The 5,826-nt window shown below is 38.8% G+C and overlaps 1 pseudogene; it reads left to right on the top strand.

Annotated features, from left to right (window-relative positions):
- The first annotated feature begins 998 nt into the window (after positions 1 to 998).
- Positions 999 to 5,826, top strand: part of LOC102491859 (telomeric repeat-binding factor 1-like) — a 30,377-nt pseudogene continuing 25,549 nt past the window's right edge.

The following is a 5,826-nucleotide window of genomic DNA, read 5'->3' as shown; positions in this document are numbered from 1 at the left end:
CTGACCAGGGTTCAAGTCCTGAATCTGGTGGCTTGCTTTCCCACTTTCTCTCTCTCTCACTCTCATCCTCTGTCTCTCTATGGTCAAATTAAAAAAATAAATGAATGAATAAATAAAATAAATAATTTTAAAAAAAGAACAATGGGCTGAAATGTACAAGCAGAACACCAGGCAGAATGAGGGATATCTTGTTATAATTGAACAAGTAGCATATCTAGACAGCACATTGCTTGAAATTCATGAAGGCATTTAAGAGGCTTAGAATGCCATTAAAACTTGCAGATGAGGGGCCAACAGGAGGCATGGAGGTTAAGGCACTGGACTGCCACATGGCCAACCACTGTTCGAGTCCTGGACCTGGTGGCTTGCTTTCTCACTTTCCCTCTGTCTCTCTTCCTCTGGTCAAATTAAAAAAATAATATTGATGTTACATAAAACAATTCTAAAAAAAAGAAAAAGTGCAGATGATAGGGGTCAGCAGGTGGTACAGTGGTTAAGGAACTGGGCTCTCACATGACAGACTGCATTTCTAGTCCTGGACCAAGTGACTGGAGAATTATGCCAGGTACAAGTGCAAACATGCCCAAAACCCTGAGAAAAAAATGGAAAAGAAGGAATTGTGGCTTGGCCATCCCTTCGGAGGGTGATTTTTAACTTTCCCTCTCTGTGTCTCTTTGTCTCTCCAGCAAGCACATGTGCCCAATAGCAAAAAATAAATAAATAATCATAAAAAAATAAAGCAAAACAAACAAACAAAAAAACTTGCAGATGACTCCCTTATGACCTAATCTTTTTTCTGAAATAATAGTTAAAAGTCAGTAGTAGCATTTATTGAGCACTTTCTATTTCTAGACAATAGCAACTTACATTCATGGTCATAATTTTCACAGTAGCCCTATTGTATTAGTTTTGTATTGCTGCTAAACAAATAACCACAACCTTGGTGACTTAACAACACAAATTTATTATCTTATAGTTGTATAGATCAGAAGTCTAACATGGGTCTCAATGAGCTAAAATCAGCTGTTGACAAGGCTGTGTTCTTTCTTGTACATCCTGGTAAGATTGTTTCCTTGCCTTTTCCAGCTTCTAAAGCCTTTCTGCATTCCTTGACTCATAGACTCCTTACTCTATCTTCAGATCTACCAAAGGCAAGTAAGTATTTCTCATATTACATCATTCTGATCTCTTTAGCTTCACCCATTCTTAGACTCCTATGATTATAATAGGTTTACCCAGATAACCTATCTTCCTATTTAGATCGAATGAGTAGAATCTTAGCTTTGTAGGTCCTTTAGTTCATTATTGTGTTCTTAAATAGAAATAGCTGAGTTGAGTAATTTAACAAGAATAAAAATCTATTTGAGGGCCATCTAATACATGGTAGTGAAGGCTGCTAGATCCCACATGGCCAACTACACAATTTGAGTCCTGGACCAGAAACTTCAGAAACACACTGGGCGTATGTGCATGCCTATCCAAAATCCCCAAAGAAGTGAGAAATGTAGAAAGGATTGTGGCATAACCTTTCCTCATGGAGAGTGCTTCCTCTCTCTCTTTCTCTCTCTCTCTCTCAGACACATACCCTGTGGCAAATTAAAAAAAAAAAAAGTTCATTTGGCTCATGATTTTGGTGGCCAGATTACAACACAGAAGGGAGAAGTAGAAAAGTCAATAGGTACTTGCAAAGAGAGAGAGAGAGAGAGAGAGAGAGAGAGAAAGAGGAGAGAGTGCACATAACCTGCATGCAGATATCTTGCTTTTATAAAAACCCATCCTCAAAGGAACTAATCCATCCCTGGTAGAACAGAGAGCAAAAGCACTCATTCCTACCAAACAGCATTAACTACTCATGTCGATGATGCCTCTGTGATCCATGCTGCTCACTAAGCCTTACCCCCTCATGGTACCACAACCTCTCAACACCATTTAAGCTTCCAGCACGTGAACCTTTGGGTACAAACTGTATTTGGGGAACCAGTAGTTAGTGTAATGGCCATGTCGCTGGACTCCCACGTAGTTGACCACGGTTCACGTCCCGGACCTGGTGGCTTAAAACTCACGCCAGGCGAGTGTGCGTGCGTGCCCAAGATCCCGAGAGGAGAATGGAGGAGAAGGAATTGCGGCATGACCATCCCCCCTGGGGGGTGATTTTTCACTTTCTGTCTCTATGTCTGTCTCTGTCTGTCTGGCGAGCACACTTGCCCTATAGCGAAAACCTCCCCCACCCCACCCCAAAAAAACTATATTTGAACTATAGCAATCTACAACCTTAATTCTCCTTTGCTATATAAGATAACATAGTCAGAGGTTCCAGGGATTGGGACATGAATACCTTTATGGACCATTATTGTACCTACCACAACGATGACAAAGGGTGGGTCTATTATCCATAATTTAAACTCGAAAGCAGTTCTTGACTAGGGAGCATTCACCCTAGTGAAATGTGCAATAAATATCTAAAGACATCTTTGGTTGTGAAAACTAGGAGAAAGTACTACTCGTAACTGGTGTGTAGAAATGCTAAACATCCTAGAACACACAGGTCAGCCTCCCACAACAAAAATCATTAGGCCTAAACTTTTAATAGTGCTGCCATTGAAAATTTTGGTTAGAAAAACTGAGCCTTGGAGAAGGTAAGTGCCTTGACTACAGTCATAGCTAACAAGTTTCAGAACCCTTGGCTTTGGAGTGTCACTTTCTGGCTTTGCCACATTGCAGCACTAAGCTATGAATCATCCCATGATAAACAAAAACTAACGTTCTCTTCTAAGGGCATAAGGGTACATAATTAAATGAGGACTTCTTTAGCCTCTTTATTCTGAAGATGCAAATGTCCATCTCCCAGAAATCTTGTCCTTGGTGATTTGGACAAAACAGTTCAATAGTTTAAAAAGTTGTAGTTGTTTCATAGAGGATTTCATTGAATATACTACACTTAGGTCTCAGGGCCATGAAATAAAAGAATCAAGTGAGTGGAGTGGCATGCTCTGTCAGTGCTACAGGTTATGAATGAACCAGGCAGAGATGACTGCCATGTTACTTTTTTGCTTGTACTCATCTATCTCCCTAGTTCCTGTTGTTCCACTTACCGAAATGTCAGTGCTGCCATATATTTGGAACTGTTTTGTCTGTGAGGCTAGATAAAGACCAAAATGTGTTTTTTTTTTTTTTTTTTTTTTTTTGGAGAGGTTTTTGCCATAGGGTGTGTGTGCTCGCCAGAAAGAGAGAGACAGAGAGACAGAAAGCACGAAATCCCCCCCCAGGGTGGGTAGCCACGCCACAATCCTTTCTCCTTCATTCCCCTCTCTGGATCTTGGGCACGCATGTACATGCACCCGATGTGAGTTTAAGCCACTCGGTCCAGGACTAGAACCACAGTTCACTATATGGGAGTCCAGTGACATAGCCATTATGCCAACTGCTGGTCCCAAGATGTGTAAATTCTAAGTGCCCACTTAGTATGAAGCTCTGAAAGTCATATCTCAGCATGTTTATATAGGTGATGAATCATGTATCAAAACAACACATGATATTCATCATCCAACATATGAAAAATTATTGGCATTTGCAGAATGCAACGAAAAGTAGATTGCTCAGTCAAGGATAATTTTATAACATAGTTTACTGTTTCAACAATCACATCATTAACAATCCATTGCATCTGAACATGAACATTGCATAAACTATTGTATCATTGCATAAACACTGAAAATAATTATAGTAAGGTATTATTTTCTATGGCCATATGTTCCCTGAAGCATAAAGGATTCATTTGAACATAATTATGGCATCTCAACTGTCTAAATATCAGCATGAATTTAAAAGACTTTAATTAGGGAACACCTTTAGCTTTAATTGGGTAAACAGTTACATTTGAGCATCAATAACAGCAATTAACATAATTACATATTTGTGTACAAGCTTTACTTGGTCTAAATTATTTAACTTCGTGAATCAATTTTACTGCCTTGTAGAGTTTCAAATTTCACACTGCAACCAACAAGAAAACAATATCACCTACCTGGGATATAATATATATTAGGGCCTTTCAAAAGTCATGGAGAGTGCATATTACTTAAAAACTATGCATGGATTCAAACTTTTTCACCCTAAAATAAACTCATACTTTAATTCCATTTCTCCACAGACTCTTTGGAACTTTCCTTTTGTATAAATGAAGTTGCACATCTTTTAAAAGTGGTTGTTGGTGATTTTTAAAAACTCCTTCAAAATTAGTTGCCTTCTGTCTCCCTAAGTTTGACTGAATAGGAAATTAATCAGAGAGGCTGGCTCCATGGCCTGGTGATCAAGGGAGCCAGATGTCACATGGCTGACCACACAGTTCTAGTATGGTGGCATGCAGCTTGAAAAATATGCTCGGTGTGTATTCACGTATGCTCAAAATCCCAGCAGGATGGAGAAATGGAGGAGAAGGGATTGCAGCGTGGCTGTACCCCACTGGGGGGAGTACTTTATCCCTCTCTGTCTCTTCATCTCTCTCTCTCTCCCTCTCTCTCTCTCTCTTTCTGATGAGTCCGTGTGCCCACACAATAAAGAAGGGAGAAAGGGAGGGAGGGAGGGATTTTTACATACTTAGAGTAAGAATAATTATAACCTTAGCCATTAAGTTTGGATATAACCTTTATTAAGTACTTCAGCATGTTTTCAAAGTGCTTAACCATACTTCATTGAATTTATACCACAAACTAAAAAAATACCAATGAGTCTTAAAGATTCTGTGGTAAAGTCTTCATTTCAGTAAAATTTCAGTTATATATCATTTTAAGTTGAGGATCAATAAACAATGCACAATGTATTTCTCCAACCCAAATGCAAAAATGTCTAAATTCCCTTACTATAGAAAAGATAATAGCTTTAGGAGGCAGCAGGTATGGTGTTAAGGGCATTGCCCTCCCACATGGTCGACTACAGTTCAAGTTCCAGACGTGATGGCTTTGCTTTCTCACTTTTTCTATCTCTCTTGCTTTCACTCTCACTCTGTCCCTCTCTGGTCAATTTAAAATAAATAAATAAAGTTAAATAAAATAAGTCTTTAAAAAAAGCTTTGCTTTTGCCAGCTTCTCCTTTAAAATGTGAATACTTCTTGAAGTAAAGCATGAGATATGTTTTTGTTTTAAATAATTATTTAATTTTATTTATTATTATGCTTCGATTTGATGAGGGAGAGAGAGAGAGAAAATGAGAAAGCAAGCCACCAGGTCTGGGACTCGAACCACAGTCAGCCATGTGGGAGTCTAGCACTTTAACCACCATGTCACCTGCCAGCCCCCTGCAGTATATTTTTTAAAGAAATGTATTACGTCTACTGCCCAAAATGAGTTGAGACTGCTTAATATGGAGTTAAACAGGAAGCTAAAAATAAAAACAGAACAGAAATCACTTTAAAAATAGAAAAATAGAGAATATCAGGTTTTAAGGAGTTAAAATTGGTCTGAATTTATTTTAATGTCTGGGCAACTATGGCAGAAATTGGAAACATCTTGCATAACCTGGTCTATATTTTCTGACAAAAAGAAAGCAAACATATTTGTCTGCAAACACATACTTTCTCCTGGGAACAAGTAGTACCAGAAAAGATTGCCAAAACTCTTTTGGTTTAAGTGTGAATCTCTTACAATTGACTCATCCATCTTATGGGCAAGAGGTCAGGTAAGGAATTTAGAACCTTTCCAACTACTTAGATTCTTGTCACTGTCAAATGACAATCTTCCTGCTGGTGCCTGTTAACTTAGACCTTTCCTGTGCAACTCATGTAAACCCGTTGTATGTGTGTGTGTGTGTGTGTGGGGGGGGGGCAAAGTT

The sequence above is a fragment of the Tupaia chinensis genome, unplaced genomic scaffold (assembly GCF_000334495.1).
Source record: "Tupaia chinensis unplaced genomic scaffold, TupChi_1.0 Scaffold000288_2, whole genome shotgun sequence".
In the NCBI taxonomy this organism is placed as follows: domain Eukaryota; kingdom Metazoa; phylum Chordata; class Mammalia; order Scandentia; family Tupaiidae; genus Tupaia; species Tupaia belangeri.
The sequence above is the reverse complement of the archived record's forward strand: the minus strand, read 5'-3'. Positions and strand labels throughout refer to the sequence as shown.